The following is a 20,720-nucleotide window of genomic DNA, read 5'->3' on the forward strand; positions in this document are numbered from 1 at the left end:
AGTCAGTGAGGGTAAAAACAGCCAAGTTTCGTCCTGAGATCAGTTGCTCACGGTCCCCTTTGCACCCCTTGCTGTGAACTGGGAAGGATTCAAGTCTCCAGCGGAGGCACTTTTAGCCGGTCAGAACCAGGAACTACGCCCGAGGCAGAGGCTTCATGGGGGCCTGAGACTGGACAGCAGATGGGAAGCTTTTTATATTTTCTAATACGTTATTTATCCCTCGCCTTCCGGTCTGAGATGCCCTTTAAAAAAAAAGCATCTACCACCGTCAGTAGTTGGAAAACTTTGGACACGGGGTGGGGTCTGCAGACGCAAGCAAGAGCCAGAGCCAGTGAGCTTGGAGAGGTCACAGGGTTTGCCCTGGAGGAGGAGGAAAGCAGAGGGAGGAGAGCGGACTGCTGGCCCCGCCGCCGCGTGGGCTCCAGTGGAAGCAGCTGACTCCCCCCGCCCCATCCTTTGCCTGTTAGCACCCTGCCCTGGGGACCGCTGCAGCTCCCTCCCCTTCTTCCCTTTCTCCTTTTCGGCCCGTAGCCGCGGCGGCTGCAGCAGGAAAGCAGGCCACGGGGTGCCCGCACGCACCGCCCGTGCTCTGCCGCCCGCGGCGTCTACTCCCTACCTCGCCGCTTTGCCGGTCGCCCGTCACGTCAGGCCACGCAGCGCCACGCCGCTCAGTCGGACCCCAGCCGCGTTGTCCCCCGGTGAGTTGCTCGCCTCCTCTCTTTCCTGCCCCGGGCTCCGGCGGCGTGGAAGCGCCGGCTCTGTGGAGAGCCTGGCGCGCTTCTCTCGGAGTCGGGGACCGGCAGCGTGGCAGTCCCCGGGCCTCTGCTACCGTGTGCTCACTTACTCTGTGAGCGAACTCCGCCTCGGCTCCTTTCTTGCCGGGGAGAGGGCGCTTTGGGCTGTCACCGGGACGGCTGGGGAGCTATCTGTTTTGGGGAAGGGTCTAGGCCGGGCTTTGGTAGGGCCTTGCTGGGAGGGGGAGGGGAATTGGAGAGGCCCGGGAACCTGCTGTACCAGTGTTACACAGGCCTGCCAGCTCATCTCCTTCCCACATAACGGGGTCTTTCTCTGCTTGGGACTTTGGGGTTGGGGGTTTTTGACAGAGTCTCTCCGTTTTCTAATCGCAACCACCCGTACTTGGAAAATTTGTTACTTTTGCTGAATTTTCTAATCCCTCAGCCAATAATGTTTATGCTGTTTACGTTTCTTCAATGTAAGCTTTGTTGATACTTAATTTTTCTTTAGTATACTTAAGTTTTTGTGTGTTTTTTTTGTTTTTGTGGGGGAGGGAGAAATCACTTTAGTTTATGTCTGTTATTCAGAAGCACGAGTGGAATTTGCAGATCCAGATTCAACTGAGAATTTCATTTCTCGCTTCCTTAATGCTCTTTGCCTTAACTGTCCCCTTCCATAGTGTCATTCCTGTCCGGTGAATTTCCTTTGGTTCAGACACTTAAAACAGCCGGGAGGGAGGAGGAGTTCGGGGCTTCATGGTGGGAGAATTGGTCACATGAGCTCTGTTCCCACAGACTCCTACATAATAACAAAACCTAGGCAGGAACAAAATCCAAAGCCAAATTGCGGGCAGGTTTAGAAAAATGGAAAGATGTCTTCATTGAGTAATAGTAACTCAAAAATTATTTCATACCCGCCCACTCCTTGAAAAACAAACCTCAGAGATGGGGGAAATTATCCAAAAGTTGCTTCAACCTAGGAAGGAAATGCTTGGAATTTTTATTTCATTGAGGGTTCCTGGTAGTTTTGTACTTTTTCTACGTGAACTTAATGCAGTATCCCAAACCAGTTGGACGCTGTTAATATCAAAGCTTGACCTCTTCTTTCAAAACTATTTACTGTATTTCTAGATAAATGATAACCAGGATTCCAGCTTAGAAAGATATCTTTTTTCCCTCATGCTGTGGAAAGTTCTTTACTTTTATGCCAAATAATACTTTTTCTCCCCCCCTCCCATTTTCCCTAATCGTGCAGCTAAGCTTTATGAATGATGGCAAATGGACATTTGGGTTTATGGGAAGATATCCAAGGGAATATAGTGGATGAGTTAGGGTTGTATCAGAGCAGAAATCAAACAATTCAAAAACTTTTCAAATAGGCTGGGAAAGCATATGCACTTTGCCTTCCTTTCCTCTCAACTTCACTGTCTTTAATCCCAAATTTTGAAATTCCTTAATTGATGTCCTTAGGCTTTTGAAGTAAAGTTGATATTCCTGCCAAAAAGCTGTGGAGGAACTTGTGCTTTGTCTTCCTTTCTCCAACTTCATTGTCATTTTAATCCTAAATTTTGAAATTTTGTAAATCAAGTTGAAATATCTTTTCAAAGTCTATTCCTTTCGAAATCCATCTAGTACTGCATGTAATGAAGTATCTGTACATCTTTTTACTGCTTTCCTATTAGCATTGCCCAGGGTAGTTAGAAAAATATGAAACCAAAGGCAGGTCTACTGGATTGCCTGCTGCCTGCATAGTTTTGAGATATATCTATATGCATTTGTTTACAGGGTAAAACTCTACCTAACTCAATTCCTTTCTCCCTTTTTTTGTGTGACTTGCCAGCATCCAAGACATTGAGTTGTAGAAGAGTTGAATGTTGAATTACATTGTTCTTATAATAGTGCTGTCTGTGTGAAGATATTATATACCCATCCAGTCATTTTCCCTTGGATATTTTCCTGTAAATCAAAAGTTCCATTTGCCATCATTCATAAAACCTAGTTGCACAGTTGGTGTGTTGGGGGAGAATGAGGGGGAGAGTAGTAAAAGTGTTTTATTCGGCATAAAAGTAAACAACTTTCCTCAGCATGAGGGAAAAAGGAAGTCTTTCTAAGTTGGGATCCTGGTTATCATTTATCTAGGAACATAGTACATAGTTTTCAAAGAAGAGGTCAAGCTGTGAGGTTAACAGTGTCCGGTTGGTTTGGGATAGTGCATCCACTTCAAATAGGAAAAGATAGAGACTTGTATATCTACATCTTTTGAACTTCCCCATTAGACTATGAGCTTGTTGAAAGCTACGACTCTGTTTTGCCTTTTTATTCTCAGTGCTTAGCACAGTACTTGAAACATAGTAGGCCCTTAATAAATGATGATTGACTGTCCCTTGGGCAGATTGCTGTGACCAAGAATGTGATAATCCTGTTAAAATATGCTTGTTCTTTTGAGGGTGATTGACTGTCCAATTGGGGCAAGTAGTAGGTGAGACTCTTACTTGCCAATCGAGGCTTCTTAACCTTTCCTGATTGCCTCTTACAGAATGTGATCTGAGCTTGGAGGCTTTCAGATTGAAAGCAGAGTAGAACATGAGATTTCCAAAGGAAACCACCTGGAGCAAAATTAAATAAATATTTACAAACTTTCACCTGATTACCAAAGCTTTTGCAATTTATGGTATTCTAAGTGGAGTCTTCCTGTGTTCTAGATGCTAGATTCTAGGGTATTTCTAACTCTGAGAGAGTAATGCTAACAGGGCCAATTCATGAGTTTAAATCAGGCCTCACATGCTTACTAGCTATGTGACCTTTGACAAGTCACTTTGCCTCAGTTTCCTCATTTGTAAAATGAGCTGGAGAAGGAAATGGCTAACTACTTCAGTGTCTTTGCCAACAGAACTCCCAATGGGATCATGAAGAGTTGGACATAACTGAAACAACTCAACCACAACTTAACCCTTATTCTAATTAGCTTATTGCCCTGGGGGAGCAAGGAATAGTATCTAGCTTTTAACCTACTTATTCATAGTAGGTGATTGCTCAGCAAGTGTGCATTGGTTGCTTGATAAAACTGGGGAGTTAGTCTCTATTGTATGTGAAGTTCTGCGTATATTTATGTCCCAAAGTATTGTGTAGGCTCTTACTGAGGGATTAATGTCCTTTGGAGCTCCTAGACAGTAAGATTATAAGGGAAGCCCCTCATAGTTTGTAATGTTTAAGAAGAAAACAAATCATTGGTATCACACTGAAAATGGTTTTCAATTATTGTAATGGATTTTAAAATGGAAAGCAGGCTTTTTTGTTTCTTTTATTATAGACTTAATACTTTTAAACTTATTTTTGAGGTTGAAATAGAAAATAATCTACCAATATTTTTCTGTTATTTTTATAACATAACAAAGATATGAAGAGTCCCAGATTTTAGACCATGTATATCTAGCTAAATAATAACTAGTATTTACATAGCGCTTTGAGGTTTGTAAAGTACTTTACAAATATCATCTCATTTGATTCTAATAACAGCCTTGGAAGGTAGGTGTTATAATCCCCATTTTACAGAAGAGGCAACTCAGGAAGACAGAGGTTATGTGACTTACCCAGGGTCATACAGTTAACAAGTGACTGATGCTAGATTAGAACGCGGGTCTTCCTGACTCCAACTCTAGCATTCTAAACCACTTAGTCACCTCAGACTATGAACAAATGTTAACTGAACATTGGTACACGCTACGTAAGAGCTCTTTCTTCAATTGCCAGTGAATTGGTAACTAGAGAAACTGTTTCTTTTCTATATGGACAATCTTATTAAATATAAAATCTGAAGACATAAAAGTTGTTCTCTTCAGAGTGGTATATATAAGAATTGGCAGAGTTGGTTTCATCATGTGTCCAAGGACAAGAAATGTTTTCGAGAATACTTTGTCATCTGATCTTGTATTGCTTTTAATAAAACATAATCAAAAGAATGTCACTAAGGTAGTTGTAAAAGATAAGAAATAGAGGATATACAAAGAACTTGACAGAGTTCTATAAATTAAGTATTTGTGCTCTGTGACTATGGATAAGTCATTTAATGTTTCTTCGTCAGTTTTCTAATCAATAAAATGGAGGTAATAATACATGTAGCACCTTCCTCAGATTTGTGGTGAGGCTCTAATGGGATAATTTATGTAAATAGCTTCACAATTTTTAAAAGTTCCTTATAACTGGTTATTGTTCTCCCATTTATTAAAGATGGCTTCAGTCTCAAGGATGGCACAGTGAAAAAATATTGGGAAAATATGCTGCAAGAAGTGATATGACATTAAGATGTGAAAGGATTTACGTAAAAGCAGTGCAGTAAGATCATTAACTGTTTAGAGCAAAAGTCAGAGTTAATACCATATTAGAAAAAGGCATAAAGATGAAAAGAAGATACCACTTGAAATTGCATTAATTCCAACCCAACCTATTTAAACAGTGTTGATGCTAGAAAATGGGAAGCAGAAAGAGTAAAGACATTAATCCTGATTGTCACCCTTTGTTAAATAAGTTTAACAGATACAAAGCAGTTACCACAATAAGAAGACTGAATCCATCTTGAAACTGTCAGCCAATAGACATTTTTTCTCTTTGTCAAGAAGAGTAAGGTAGCTGTCGAAGACAACATTGGTTTAGAATACAAGCTGATTGGCAGAGCATTCTATTAAGAGGACAGAAGAAATAGCAAAAATAAGTTGAGGTGAAAATGAGCTTGGTGTGATAACTAGTTGTCATATCACCCTGATAGCACTTAGAGATGAAAGTAGAAAGAAGAAAACAATAGTTCTGAAATAGATCAGTACCAGTGGAATTACCATATTTAAATTCTAATACTTTAGTACCATATGAGGAAGTTCAATTGTTCTCAGTTATGTCCAATTCTTTGAGACCCCATTTGGGGTTTTCTTGGTAAAGCTGCTAGAGTGGTTTGGCATTTCCTTCTCCAGCTCATTTTACAGGCAAAGAATCTGAGGCAAACTAGGGTTAAGTGACTTGCTCAGGGTCACATAACTAGTAAGTGTCTGAGGCTAGATTTGAACTTGTGAAGGTGAGTCTTCCTCACTTCAGGCCTGGCATACGTATGTATCAGAAGTGACCAAATATAATCAAATTTGTGCTAGAGGAAAACAATTTTAAAGATACTTAGTACTCAATTTTCAATATAAAAGCAAGTATTTTTAAGCACTTATTATGTGTCAGGTACTATATTAAGCTCAGAAATATGAAGATTTCAAAAGAATGGAAAATATCATAGACAGTATTATTATCCCATCCCAAACTTCTCCAACTTATTTCACAAGGTTAGTTTCAGCCACAGAAGCCTCCATTCCAACCGTAGAAGACTAGGGCCCAAGAAGTAGAGATACTACCAATGTCCACATGATTCCCCAATACTTCTGATGGCTGTTTAGCCCCCTTTATATATTCTGTCTTCTCAGACTCCTTATATCTGTTCTGGAGGCCAAGGTGCAGGAGAGATAGTCTCTGCAATGCAGCAGAGCCTAGTATGGACCCTGCAGCTCCTAAAATGTAAAGGATTCCAGCAACTTGTCTCAATGCTGGCCACAAGATCTTTGAAAGGATCTGTCATCCACCAAGGTATTGACTCTGAGAACAGGAAGTACAGTGGGACCTGAGCTGGAACTTGAAGAGCAATAATCCAAAAGAGCTTGGCTGAGAGCTTTGTAGAGTGGCAATAATAGTGATAGTAGAGGACAATGTTCACTAGCAACAGTATGTGACTAGCTTGTTCTTTCAGCTAATCACACCATGATATATGGGTTTCAGACTCACCTTGTAGGAGGAGGCAACACAGGCAGATGAGAAGTATTGGAATCAGAGGACCTGTGTTCGCATTCTGAATCCTTAATATTGATGTGACCTTGGACAGATCATTTAATTTCTATTGTCCTCAGTTTTCCCATCTGTAAAATTAACTAGATGAATTCTAAGGTTCCTTCCACCTGCTACAGAGGGTCATTGTGAAGATCAAATGAGAAAACATGTACAATGCTTTGCAAACAATAAAGTGCCATACGATTGCTAGCTATGATTGTTATTGCATGCTAATAAAATAATGTATCCATTTAACAACTAAATCTCCAGACTGTATTTGTCTTTATGCCCTCTCCTTTGCTTTAAAGAAAAATAAAATTCTTAAAGATACCAGGTCACTAAAGTGGAAAAAGTGACTTCTTCCCGTTTAATACTTTATCTGTTGTCATCTCCACATTTCCTTTACTCCTGGGTTTTTAAAGCACCATATGAGCTGCCATTGCTACTGTCCTATTTCTGATTCTTTGCAACTTTCTCTTATTTCCTCTTTTTTCCCCACCTAGTAGGTCAAGAGTAACAAATTCAAGAAAAGAAGTAGTTAGGGGACTGGGAAAAGATAATATCTATGTATTTGGTAACTAATGGAAGAAAGTATATAGAGGTCACCTTTTAGGTACTAGGTATTCTTTTAGTGAATGTAATGTTAAGTGCCTTGCACATTATAAGTGTTCAGGAAAAACAGATTGTTTGTTATAGATAATGCAGAGACGCTAATCTGGAAAAATGATTGGATGATGATGAGGTTTTTAAACAAATTTATCTTTGTTTTGTGCTAGTGCTGTGATATGACTGTCCACAATTAACTGCGGCTACAGTGACTTGAAGTGCCTGTGTGTACTTTTTGTGGAGAGGATTTTAAATTTTTAAGTAGACAGATAATCAAGAAAATAGTTTCCTAGGGGAAAAAGTGTTAACTATTGTTGAACATAGCTTTGACAATAGAAGTAACAGCCTTTATTGCTAGACTGGCTTCCAACAGTTAAATAAAACTAATTTTAAGAGTAGGAGCTGAAAGTAACCCAAAGATTCACTACCATGAAAATGAACTCAGCTCTAAAATTCTCTGCTTGAAATTAATTTGATTTTTAAGGAATTGAGATCGGCAGAACCAAGGTGGTGAAGAAAAGGCAGCGACTCACATGAGCTGTCCTGAAAACTCCTGAACACTTTTAAATAATGCCATAAAACAGTTCCTGGAGCAGCAGTACCCACAAAAGGACGGGATGAAATAATTTTCCAGGAAGCGACAACTTAGAAGGTCAGCAGGAAAGGTCTGTCCCACCTGGGTGAGAGTGGAGCACAGTCCAGTCTGGGTTGTGCCAGCACAGCCCCAGCCCCAGCAAACTAGGAGTAGGCCTTTGGAATTATTGAATCAGCAGTGGCAGTGGCTGTGGCTGCTTCTGGAGCTCTCAGCGCACAGACAATAAGAGGGTCAAACAACTGGTCAGGAAAAGGTTGCAGGAGTCTTTTTGCTAGCACTGAGGCAGGACTCTGTTGCTTTGCCCATACTCAAACTAGGTCACATTCTAGATGGCAGTCCCAGGGCAAGGAGGAGCACTAACATAGCAGAGCTTGTGACCACAGTGGAGCAGGGACCATCTTCACAGTTCCAGGGCAGAAAACAGTATTTATGGTCACTCACACACCAGAGCACAGGTCAGGAGGGTAGTAAAGACATCTCTGATTAGATCATACCACCTTGGAAGAACTGAAAACTTGCAGGTCCCTAGAAATATCTCTGAAAATAGCTGCACAAAACCTGAAGCTCAGGACAGTGTGCCCTCCACACTGGCAGCAGAGCCCTACCTTCACAAAGAGTTAAAAGTCAAGAAATAAGCTGGGAAAATTAGCAAACAACAGAAAAAAAAAACTGATTATAGAAAGTTATTATGGTGATAAGGAAGATCAAACCACACACTCAGAAGAAGATAACAAAGTCAAAGCTCCTATATCCAAAGCTTTCAAGAAAAATATGAATTGGTCTCAGGCCATGGAAGAGCTCAGAAAGGATTTTGAGAATCAAGTGAGAGAGTTAGAGGAAAAATTGGGAAGAGAAATGAGTGTGATGCAGGAAAATCATGAAAAATGAGTCAACAGTTTGGTAAAAGAGACACAAAATAATATTGAAGAAAATAACATCTTAAAAAGCAGACTGGATCAAATAGTAAAAGAGATAGAAACGCCAATGAGAAGAATGCCTCGAAAAGCAGAATTAGCCAAATGGAAAAAAAGACCCAAAAATTCCCTGAAGAAAAAATTTGGAAGCAGGTTTTTCTGATAAAGGCCTCATTTCTCAAACATATAGAGAACTGAGTCAGATTTATAAAAATAAGAGCCATTCCCCATTGATAAATGATCAACAGATATGAGTGGTTTTCAGATGAAATAATCAAACCTATCTACAGCCATATGAAAAAATGCCCTTAACTCACTATTGATTGGAGAAATGCAAATTAAAACAATTCTGAGGTACTACCTCATACCTATTAGATTGGCTAATAGGACAGAAAAGGAAAACAACCAGGGTTGGAGGGCATATGTGGAAAATGAAACATTAATGCATTGTTGATGGACTTGTGAACTGATTCAGCCATTCAGTAGAGCAATTTGAAACTGTGCCCAAAGAGCTATAAAACCCTTTAACCTAGCAATACCACTACAAGGTCTGTGTTCATAAAGAGATAAAAAGCAAAAAGGAAAGGGATCTGCACATCCAAAAATATTTATAGCAGCTCTTTTCTCATGGCAAAGAATTATAAATTGCCTTTTCAACTGGGGAATAGCTAAACAAATTGAGACATGTGATTATAATGGAATACTGTTATGCTATAAGAAATGATGAGCAGGATGCTCTCAGAAAAACCTGGAAAGACATGTATGAGCTGTTGCAAAGTGAAATGTACTGGATACAAAGTAACAGCAATATTGCAGGAAGTCAGCTGTGAATGACTTAGCTATTCTCAGCAATACAATAATCCAAGACAACTCTGAAGGACCTATGGTGAAAAATGCTATCCATCCCCCAGAGAAAGAACTGATGGTGTCTGAATACAGATTGACACATACTTTTTTTTAAACTTTCTTTATTTTTCTTGAGGGTTTTTTTTGGGGGGGGTCCTATGTTTTCAAAACTTTCACAATATGACTGATATTGAAATGTTTTGCATAACTATACATGTATAACCTATTTCAAATTGCTTACCTTCTCAATCAGGGCAGTTAGGGAAGAAGGAATAGAGAGCATTTGGAACTGAAAGTTTTAAAAATAAATGTTAAAAATTGTTTTTACATGTAACAAATAAAATACTAAAGGAATCTGAAAAAGAAATGAGCAAATATAAATTTGAATTTAAAAATCAAATCCTGAGAAATCTCACTGACATTGTAGGGCAAACTGTTGAGTTTCATTTCCATTAGCTACATCATTGCTAGGATATAGATAAGTATGGGGATTTAAGGTGACAGAAGAGTTTAAAAGAGTGTCCTATAATTTCAAGAAGTAACTTGAGAAAATCTTGGAAAATGATAGTCATTCAGGAAACATTCTTTTCATTGCTATTTGAAGTCAAGGTATTGACCAGAATGGTTCATTAGACAGTGAGACAAAAGGTGATTGAACTAGAAGTTTGATATGCTGGAACAAAGAAACAAAATACCTTCTTTCTGTATTATCTAGGACAAAACTTACTGTTTAAAAAAATTATCGGAAGTACTTTTCCTTTCTTCAGAGACATTGTAGCATAGTGCAGGGGTTCTTAACCTGGCGTCCATGGGTAGATTTCAGGGGGTTCATGAATGTTAGATGAGGAAAGATATATTTTTATTTTCATTAACCTCGAAATGAAATTTGACCTTTCCTTCCATTTTGAATGTAGGCAACAGAATGTTATTCTGATATGGGGTGCATAGGCTTCACCATACTGCCACAGGGTTATATGACACAAGAAAAGTGAAGAACCCTTGTTATAGTGATGGGTGTTCGACTTGAAGTCAGGAAGCCTGGATTCAAATTTTGCCTCTGGCACTTACTAGCTATATAACCATAGTCATAGGCAGGTTAAGTCTACAAGTATTTATTAAGTGCCTAGTATCTGCCAGGCCCTGTACTAAGGGCTGAAGCTATAGAGAAAGGCAAAAAACCAGCCCCTACTCTTAAGGGGAAACACATCATACAGATAATTATGCGTGCACAAATGAGATATTTACAGAATAAAATTGAAGATACTCAGCAGAAACTAAAACAGTATTATTAAAGAGAATTGGAAAAAACCCTTCTTGCAGAATGTGGGATTTTAGCTGGGACCTGAAGGAAGCTAGGGAGGGCAGCTAGGTGGTGCAGTGGATAGTGTGCCAGGCCTGTAGTCAGGATGACCTGAATTTAAATCTGCCCTCAGACACTTACTAGCTGTGTGACCCTGGGCAAGTCACTTAACCCCTATTTGCCTCAGTTCCTCAGCTGTAAAATGGAGAAGGAAACATTAGAGATAGGAAATGGCAAACCACTCCAGTATGTTTGCCAGGAAGATCCCATGGACAAAGTCCATGGGGTCAAATAGAGTCAGACACAACTGAACAACAGCAAGGGAGGGCAGGACTTACTACAAGTCTCTAAACTTAAATTTTCTCATCTCTAAAATGGATGCAATAATATCTCTCTCACGTTCTTCACTAGGTTTTTTTATGAGGTTCTAAAGAGGTAACGTACATAAAGCATGTTACATATTTTGAAATGTTGTATAAATATCACTGCTATTGTTACTCTTTTATGACGCTGTCCAGGTTGACTAGCCTCCAGCACCTAGACAGTACCCTATCTGCAATAGACACTTAATAAATATTTGAATTATTCAATGATGTGATTCCTCATTGAATAGTAAATCAAGTACTTACTCATCCTCCACTCCGCTATCAAAATGATCTTTCTAAAGCACAGGTCTAACATCACCCCCATACTATTCCCATACCCTATTACTTTCAGGGTCAAATATAAAATCCTCTGTTAAGCATTCAGAACTAGCCCTCTCCTATCTTTTCAGCCTTCTTCTGCCTTATTCATCCCCATGTCTCTTTGCTGTTCCTCAAACAAGACACTCCATCTCCCAACTCTGGGTATTTTCACTGCCTGTTCTCCATGCCAGGAATTCTCTCCCTCCTCAATATCATTTGGCTTCCATAACTGATTAGTTATCTAGAAACTGACCGGTTATCTAGAAAACTGCCAGACAAAATGAAGAATTTCAAAGCAGTACTTTCTTTGCCCTTCTCTTCTCTAATTTCTCCCAGTGAGTATATAAATAATTTTTTTCTTTCTTTCTTTCTTTTTTTTTTTTTGGCTAGGCAATGGGTTTAAGTGACTTGCCCAGGGTCACGCAGCTAGTAAGTGTTATGTGTCTGAGGCTGGATTTAAACTCAGCCCCTCCTGAATCCAGGGCTGGTGCTCTATCCACTGCGCCACCTAGCTGCCCCTAAATAATTTTTTTTTAATTTAGAATGAGAGCTAACTTAAGATGTAATGAAAGGCTATAAAACCCTGAAGAAATTTATGGAATTATTTTGCACTGAGTTGCTGAGGTGAGAATCCCTTCTCCTTGATAGCTCTCATCCCCATATATTTTAGCCCTATCTCTCCACAATCCATATCCTCTGCCATCCCCCCCCTTCCATTGTGCCCACTGGCTCTATTTACATTATTAAAAATATTAAAATATTAAAACTAGGAACATAACTTGAAATTTGAAGTTATACTTCCCTACTCAATAAATTTCAATGATTCGTTATTACCTCTACTACTTTGTAACTCTCCTCTGTTTGGCTCTTAAAACCCTGCACAATCTGCTAACTCACCTTATTATTATATTATAATATACATTCCCTTCCTTAGCATATAGCATATGCTTAATAAAATGCTTGTTAATTGATTGAGGCAAATGATTTTATCAAAAGGATTTTGGACAGAAGAAAAATATTTGCAAGCATTCTTCCAACTTAAATCTGATTTAAAACAGTGAGAACAGAAGACTGAATCTCATAGGACCTGAACTTCAGTTACAATTCTGTTATCAACTAGTTATGTGATTTTGATCAAGGCATCTAAGTCATTGTGCCTCAATTTCCACTACTGAAAAATAAGGTAGATTAATGATCTCCAAGACACTTTATGATATGATACTTTTAAGACTTAGATAGTCAAACATTACCTTAAGAAAGGATTTAAATAAATTCGTAGACCTGAAACATATTATTTAAGAGGTTATTAGAGATGTTCAGGTTGAATTCCTAGAATTATAGAAGCTCAGAGTTGGAGGAGACCTTAGAGGTTATCTGGTCTAATCTGTACATAAAGTGTGCATGCTGGGGAGGTTGACCGAACTGGGAGGGCAGAGTATCCAAGAAACATTAATATTTATGCTAGTCTCTGCATATTAAGGCAGAAGTTGAGGTAGACAGTAAGCTATATAGAACTTGAGAGGGAAAACAACCTGGAAATTGGTTTATGATCTAAATGGATGAAGTGAACCTGTTCTCTAAGAAGGAAAGGGTGGTGGTGGGGATATGTGTGACAACATAAGATCTAGAAATAGGAATGAGGAGTATGCCTACTTCTCTTCCTAGCTCAGTATGTCTGAGAGAAGGAACTTAGTCCTGGAGGGGGTGTGGTGGTATGCAGTGTCTAATGGAGAAAAAAATGCAGTGTGAGATGAATAAATTAAAGATAAACAGGAATATTGTAAATAGAGCCAGAGGGCACAATGGAAGGGGGGGATGGCAGAGGATATGGATTGTGGATAGGGCTAAAATATATGGGGATGAGAGCTATCAAGGAGAAGGGATTCTCACCTCAGCAAATAGAGACTCTGATTCACAACTATACAAATGGTGGGAAGTGGGGAAATGCCAGTCATAGGAAGGGGAAAAAGTGAGTTGATCAGATACCTACTTTCTATAATCCTGTGATGAATGAGTAGAAAGAATGCTGCCATTAGGTTTCATGGCTTGTCATTCCAAACACTGAAGAGAAGAGGAGGTAGGGGTAACATGGGGATTTATCCAGGTGTCTTGGTCAAAACATATTAATGTAGGGGCAGCTAGGTGGCACAGTGAATAGAACACTGGTCCTGAAATCAGGAGGACCTGAGTTCAAATCTAGCCTCAGACCAACCACTTGACACTTACTAACTGTGTGACCCTGGGCAAGTCACTTATCCCCAATTGCCTAAAAAACAAACAAACAAAAAACATACTAATGTTCAGGTGCTCCAGGCCAGAATGAACTCACATATAACCCTAGCCCTGGAATTTCATCCTGAAGTACCAGAATGAAGTTCATCCAAAAAAATGCCTACAGGTAGCAGCAGGCACACAGCTGCCAATTTCTGAGTCTCCCAAACACAGGCATTCTATGCCGTCTTTGGTACACTGGGCCTCAGCATCTCTAATACATTGCTCAGAATCTTAAGTGGATATGAGTTCCTTTTGGCACAGGTATTCTGGTATAGTGCCTCTGAGGCTCAGAATCTATAATGGTTGTGAGACCCTCTTTGAATGTTCTTACCCCAAATTACATTTCCAGCTATGAATTTTGGCATTCAGTCATATTTGACTCTTCATTGACCCAATTTGGGATTTTCTTGGCAGAGATACTGGAATGGTTTGCCATTTTCTTCTCCAGCTCATTTTACAGATGAGGAAACTGAGGCAAACAGGGTTAAGTGACTTGCCTAGAGTCACATAGCTAGTAAGTATCTGAGGCCAGATTTGAACTCACAAAGACAGGCACTCCATCTACTGTATATACCTGCCCCAGATATAAGCTGTATCCAGCAGGACTATTGATTATTTGCTGAATATCTCCTATACTTTCCTTTGCCAATAAAGTTGCTCAAACTTAGTCTTTTTTTCTCTTTTTTTATTTCAAACTATGGACCTATTCTGCAAAGGCCCAGTTCAAAGGCCACCTTCTTTGTGAAATCTTCCCTGAATGCTTCCAATGCCAAGGAAGGTTTGATAGTGAATCAACAAACCTCCAAAGGACTTATCACATAATCTTTCAGGACAGAAACTATTTAATTTTTTCTTTGCATCCTCAGGCTTGGTACATAGTACATGCTTAATAAATTGTTTTCTGTTACTGCCTTATGCATATGCTTATTTGGTTATGTAGAGATTTTAAAAGATTTGAGAGACATAGTTTCTAGGTAACTTAATTGTTTTGTTAATAAGACAGTGTGTTTATTTTAAAATATATTTTTATTTTTAATTTTTCCCCAGTTACATGTAAAAAGAAATTTTAACATTCCTTTCTTAAAACTTTGAGTTACAAATTCTCTCCCTTCCTTCCTCCCCAGGTCCCTCATTGAGAAGGCAAGCAATTTGAAAGAGCTTATACATGTGTAGTCATGCAAAGGATATCCATAATAGTCACATTATGAAAGAAAACTGACCAAAAAAATCTGAAGAAAAATAAAGTTAAAAAAATGTGCTTTAGTCTGTATTGACACCATCAGTTCTTTCTCAGGGGATGGATAGCATTTTTTATCATAGGTCCTTCTGAGTTGTCTTGGATTATTGTATTGCAAATCATTCATAGCTGATCATCTTACAATATTGCTGCTACTTTGTACACAGTACATGTCACTTTGCATCAGCTCAGGCAAGTCTTTCCTGGTTTTTCTGAGAGCATCTTGCTCATCATTTCTTATAGTACAATAGTATTCCGTCATAATTGCATACCAGCTTGTTCAGCCATTTTCCAGTTGATAGGCATCCCTTCAATTTCTAGTTCTTTGCCCCTAGAAATGAGCATGTATATGTATATGTGTGTATGTATAAATATATATAATGTATATATATATGTGTACATGTATATATGCAAATATATACACACATATGTATATATGTAAATATAGGTCCTTTTCCTTTTTTGCTTTTTATCTCTTTTGAGATACAGACTGAGTAGTGGTATTGCTAAGGATATGCATGGTTTTATAGCCCTTTGGGCATACTTCCAAATTGCTCTACAGAATGAAAGGTTGAATCTGTTCATAAGTACACCAGCAGTGCATTAACATCTCATTTTCTCCATATGCCCTCCAACATTGGTCATTTTCCTTTTCTGTCCTATTAGCCAATCTAATGGCTATGACATAGTAACTCAGAACTGTTTTAATTTGTGTTTCTCCAGTCAATAGTGAGTTAAGAGCATTTTTTCATATGGCTATAGATAGCTTTGATTACTTCATCCAAAAACCAGTCATATCTCTTGATCATTTATTAATTGGTGAATGGCTCTTATTTTTACAAATTTGACTCAGTTCTCTGTATGTTTAAGAGATGAGACCATTATCAAAGAAACTTGCTTTCATAGCTGCTATTGCTAACTGTATTTCCCTCTACCCTGTTTCTCCCTGTTTATTCTATTCTCTCTATCCTTTCATGCTGTCCCTCTTCAAAAGTGTTTTGCTTCTGACTACCCCCTCCCCAAATCTGCCTTTCCTTATATTAACCTCTCTTTCCCCTTTATCTTATCCCTTTCCTTTTCCTACTTTCCCGTAGGGTAAGCTAGATTTCTGTACCCAATTAAATGTGTATATTATTCCCTCTTTGAGCCAGTTCTAATGAGAGTAGGCTCACTCACTACCTGTCACCTCCCAATCATCCCCTCTACTGTAAAAACTTTTTCTTGCCTCTTTTATGTAAGATAATTTACCCCTCTTCTACCTCTTCCTTTCTCTTGCTCCCAGTATATGCCTCTAAACACCTAAATTTTTTTTTTTAGGTATCCTTTCATATTCAACTCACTCCTGTATCCTCTGTCTATAAATGCTCCTTCTAACTACTCTAATAATGAGAAAGGTCTTATGAGTTACAAATATCATCTTTCCACATAGGAATGTAAACAGTTTTAACTTTATTATGTTTCTTATGATTTACTTTTTCTGTTTACCTTTTTGTGCTTCTCTTGAATCTTGTCTTGGAAAGTCGAATTTTCCATTCAGCTCTGGTCTTTTCATCAAGAATGCTTGAAAGTTTTCTATCTCATTGAATGTCCATTTTTCCCCTGAAGGATTATACTTAGTTTTGCTGGGTAGGTGATTCTTGGTTGTAATCCTAGCTCCTTTGCCTAGTCCCCCCAATGCTTTAATGTAGAAGTCTTGTGTTATCTTGACTGTGACTACACCATACTTGAACTGTTCCTGGCTACTTGCGATATTTTCTCCTTGACCTGGGAACTCTGGAATTTGACTATTATAGTCCTTGGAGTTTTCATTTTGGGATCTCTTTCAGGAAGTAATTGGTGGATTCTTTCAATTTCTATTTTACCCACCGGTTATAGAATATCGAGGCAGTTTGCCTTGATAATTTCTTGAAAGATGATGCCTAGGCTCTTTTTTAAATTATGGCTTTCAGGTAGTCCAATCATTTTTAAATTATTTCTCCTGGATCTATTTTCCAGGTCAATTGTTTTTCCAATGAGGTATTTCAGATTATCTTCATTTTTTTTCATTCTTTTAGTTTTGTTTTATTGTTTCTTGATTTCTCATAAAGTCATTAGCTTCCATTTGCTCAATTTTAATTTTTAAGGGATTATTTTCTTTAGTGAATTTTTGGACCTCCTTTTCCATTTGGCCAATTCTGCTTTTTTAAGGCATTCTTCTCCTCATTGACTTTTTGGACCTCTTTTACCATTTGACCTGGTGTGTTTTTTAAGGTGTTATTTTCTTCAATATTTTTTTTGTCTCCTGGTCCTTCTAGGGACCTGTAGGTTTTCAGTTTTTTCAAGGTGGTGTCGTCTAAGGAGAAGTATTTACCACAGACTGTGCCCCAACAAACCCTGAACAAGCCTTAGGGGGCTGAATCACTAGCAGCAGTGTCTAGTTCCAGAGAAATTCCAGACTTCTCAACCCACAAATGCCAAAGAGAACTTACAGTAGGAAAGGTCTGTCAGACCTGGGTGAGAGAGGAGTGCAATGTAACCCTGGCACCAGCACAGCCCCAGGGTGGTGGCAGTGGCTACTTCTGGAACTCTCAGCCTACAGACAGTAAGGGGATTGAACAACTGATCAGAAGGAGATTATAGGGATCTCTTTGCTGGCACTGAGTCAGTATTCTGTTGCTTTGCCCATACTTAGACCTGGGTCGCAGTCCTGGGGTGAGGAGGAGCACTGGCATAGCAGAGCTTATGAAAGCAGTGTAGAGGGAACCGTCCTCACCATTCCAGGGCAGAAAATAGTGCTTGTGGTCACTCAGAGAACAGAGCACAGGCCAGGAGAAGAGTAAACACCTCTCCTTAGATCATACCACCTCGGAAGAACTGAAAACTTAAAGGTCCCTGGAAGTATATCTGAAAACAGCTGCACAAAACTCCCTGTACTTGGGACGGTACACCTTCCACATTGGAAGCAGAGCCCTACCATAACAAAGAGTAAAAAAGTCGAGTAATTGGTTGGGGAAATGAGCAAACAACGAAAAAAAAAAACAGACTGTAGAAATTTACTTTGGTGACAGGGATGATCAAAACATATGCTCAGAAAAAGACAACAAAGTCAAATCTTCTACATCCAGAGCCTCTAAGAAAAATATGAATTGATCTCAGGCCGTGGAAGAGCTCAAAAAGGATTTTCAAAATCAAGTAAGAGACAAGTAGAGGAAAAACTAAGAAAAATGAGAGTGATGAAAGAAAACAATGAAAAATGAGTCAACAGCTTGCTAAAGGAGACCCAGAAAAAATGCTGAAGAAAATAACACCTTAAAATAGACTATAGATAGAGCTCTGGCCTTGGAGTCAGGAAGACCTGAGTTCAAATTTGGCTTCAGACACTTGACACTTACTAGCTCTGTGACCCTAGGCAAGTCACTTAACCTGATTGTCTCACCAAAAAAAAAAAAGACTAAACCAAGTAGTAAAAAAGAGGTCCAAAAAACCATTGAGGAAAAGAATGCCTTAAAAAGCAGAATTGGCCAAATGGAAAAGGAGGTCCAAAAGCTTACTGAAGAAAATGATTTCTTAAAAATTAAACTGGAGCAAATGGAAGCTAATGACTCTATGAGAAACCAAGAAATTATAAAACAAGTAGAAGACAATGTGAAATTGCTAAGCACTGTGCTGTTAATTGTTTTGGGGTTTTTTTTAACCAATACTATGGCTACCTGTTCAGAGAAGTTGTTTTGTCTGATATGGTAGTTTACTTGTAAGCTGACCTCCAAATAAAATAGACTTTTTTTTTTGAAAAAATGTTGTTTCCCAAAGGGAAGTGAAAAATGAAAAAATAGAAGACAATGTGAAATATCTCATTGGAAAAACAACTGACCTGGAAAATAGATTCAGGAAAGATAATTTAAAAATTATTGGATTACCTGAAAGCCATGATCAAAAAAAAGAGCCTAGACATCATCTTTCAAGAAATTCTCGAGGAAAACTGCCCTGATGTTCTAAAACCAGAGGGTAAAATAGAAATGGAAAGAATCTGATTACGTCCTGAAAGAGATCCCAAAAAGAAAACTCCTAGTAATATTATAGCCAAATTCTAGAGTTCCCAGGTCAAGGAGAAAAATTGGAAGCAGCTAGAAAGAAACAGTTCAAGTGTTGTAGAAACACAATCAGGAAAACACAAGATTTAGTAGCTTCTACATGAAGGAATCAGAGGGCTTGCCATATGGTATTCTGGAGGTCAAAGGAGCTAGGATTGAAACCAAGAATCATCTACCCAGTAAAACTGAGCATAATCTTTCAGGGGGAAAATATGGACATTCAGTGATGTAGAAGAATTTAATGCATTCTTGAGGAAAATAAGAGAGAGAAAAAAACCAGAGCTAAATAGAAAAATTGACTTTCAAATACAAGACTTAAGAGAAGCGTGAAAAGGTAAACAGGAAAGAGAAATCATAAGGGACTTTAATTAAAGTTGAACTGTTTACATTCCTATATGGAAAGACGATATTTGTAACTCATGAGACCTTTCTCAGTATTAGGGTAGTTGGAGGGAATATATATATATATAGACAGAGGGTGCAGGGTGAGTTGTATATAAAGGGATGATATCTTAAAAATAAAATTAAGGGGTGAGAGAGAGGAATGTACTTGGAAAAGGAGAAAGGGAGAGCTAGAATGGGGTAAATTATCTCACATAAAAGAGGCAAGAAAAGCTTTTACAGTGGAGGGGAAGGGGAGAGTGAGAGGGAATGAGTGAACCTTACTCTCATCAGATTTGGCTTAAAGAGGGAATAACATACACACTTAATTGGGTGTGGACATCTATCTTACCCTTTGGGAAAGTATGGGGGAAGGAAGTAAGGGAGGGCAGATAGGGAGAGTGTAATCACAAGCAAATATTTCTGAGGAGGGACAAGGTCAAAGGATAGAATAAAATAAATGGGGGGTCAGGATAGGATGGAGCTAAATATAATTATTCTTTTATAACATGAGTATCATGGAAGTGTTTTGCATGACTACACATGTATAACCTATATTGAATTGCTTGCCTTCTCAATGAGGGTGCTTGGGGATAGAGGAAGGGAAAGAATTTGGAACTCGGAGTTTTAAAAACTAATGTTAAAAATTGTTTTTACATGTAACTGGGAAATAAGATACACAGGAAATGGGGTATAGAAATCTATCTTACCCTACAGGAAAATAGAAGGGGAAGGGGATAAGAGAAGGGGGTGGGGGTGTGATAGAAGGGAGGGCAGATTGGAGGAAGAGGTAATCAGAATGCATGCCATCTGGGATGGGGAGCAAGGAGAGATAGGGAGAAAAATTGGAACTCAAAATCTTGTGGAAGTGAATGTTGAAAACTAAGATGAATAAATCAGGAATTAAAAAGAGATAAAGTGTTCATATTATACAATACTATACATGTATTTTATGCATTTCTGAGTTTCTAAACTTTTTCTGTGTCATCTACTGGCCTTCACATGTTGTCTATGGCTTCTGCAAAACTCCTAAAAAAACTGCAATGGGGAAAGTTGTGACATTGATAGGATAACTATAACCATTCTTTTTTCTAAAATGGGATTGTAGTGAAAAAAAAAAAGGCTAGCAACAGTGCTCTTCATCCCAGAACCACACCTCACTTGGAACCACAGAATATTTGAGCTAGAAGGAATCTTTAATGATCATCACCCTCACTTTTACAAATA

At 38.7% G+C, this 20,720-nt stretch overlaps 1 protein-coding gene across 1 annotated transcript in view; it reads left to right on the forward strand.

Annotated features, from left to right (window-relative positions):
• The first annotated feature begins 608 nt into the window (after window positions 1-608).
• The window catches only part of ACO1 (aconitase 1), a 91,922-nt gene continuing 71,810 nt past the window's right edge, over window positions 609-20,720 (forward strand). The window contains exon 1 of the mRNA XM_020976215.2: window positions 609-698. The gene's annotated coding sequence lies outside the window, so the exon portion shown is untranslated. The remainder of the gene's footprint in view (window positions 699-20,720) is intronic.

The sequence above is a fragment of the Phascolarctos cinereus genome, unplaced genomic scaffold, assembly GCF_003287225.1.
Source record: "Phascolarctos cinereus isolate Bilbo 61053 unplaced genomic scaffold, phaCin_HiC Scaffold_4;HRSCAF=312, whole genome shotgun sequence".
Classification (NCBI taxonomy): Eukaryota; Metazoa; Chordata; class Mammalia; order Diprotodontia; family Phascolarctidae; genus Phascolarctos; species Phascolarctos cinereus.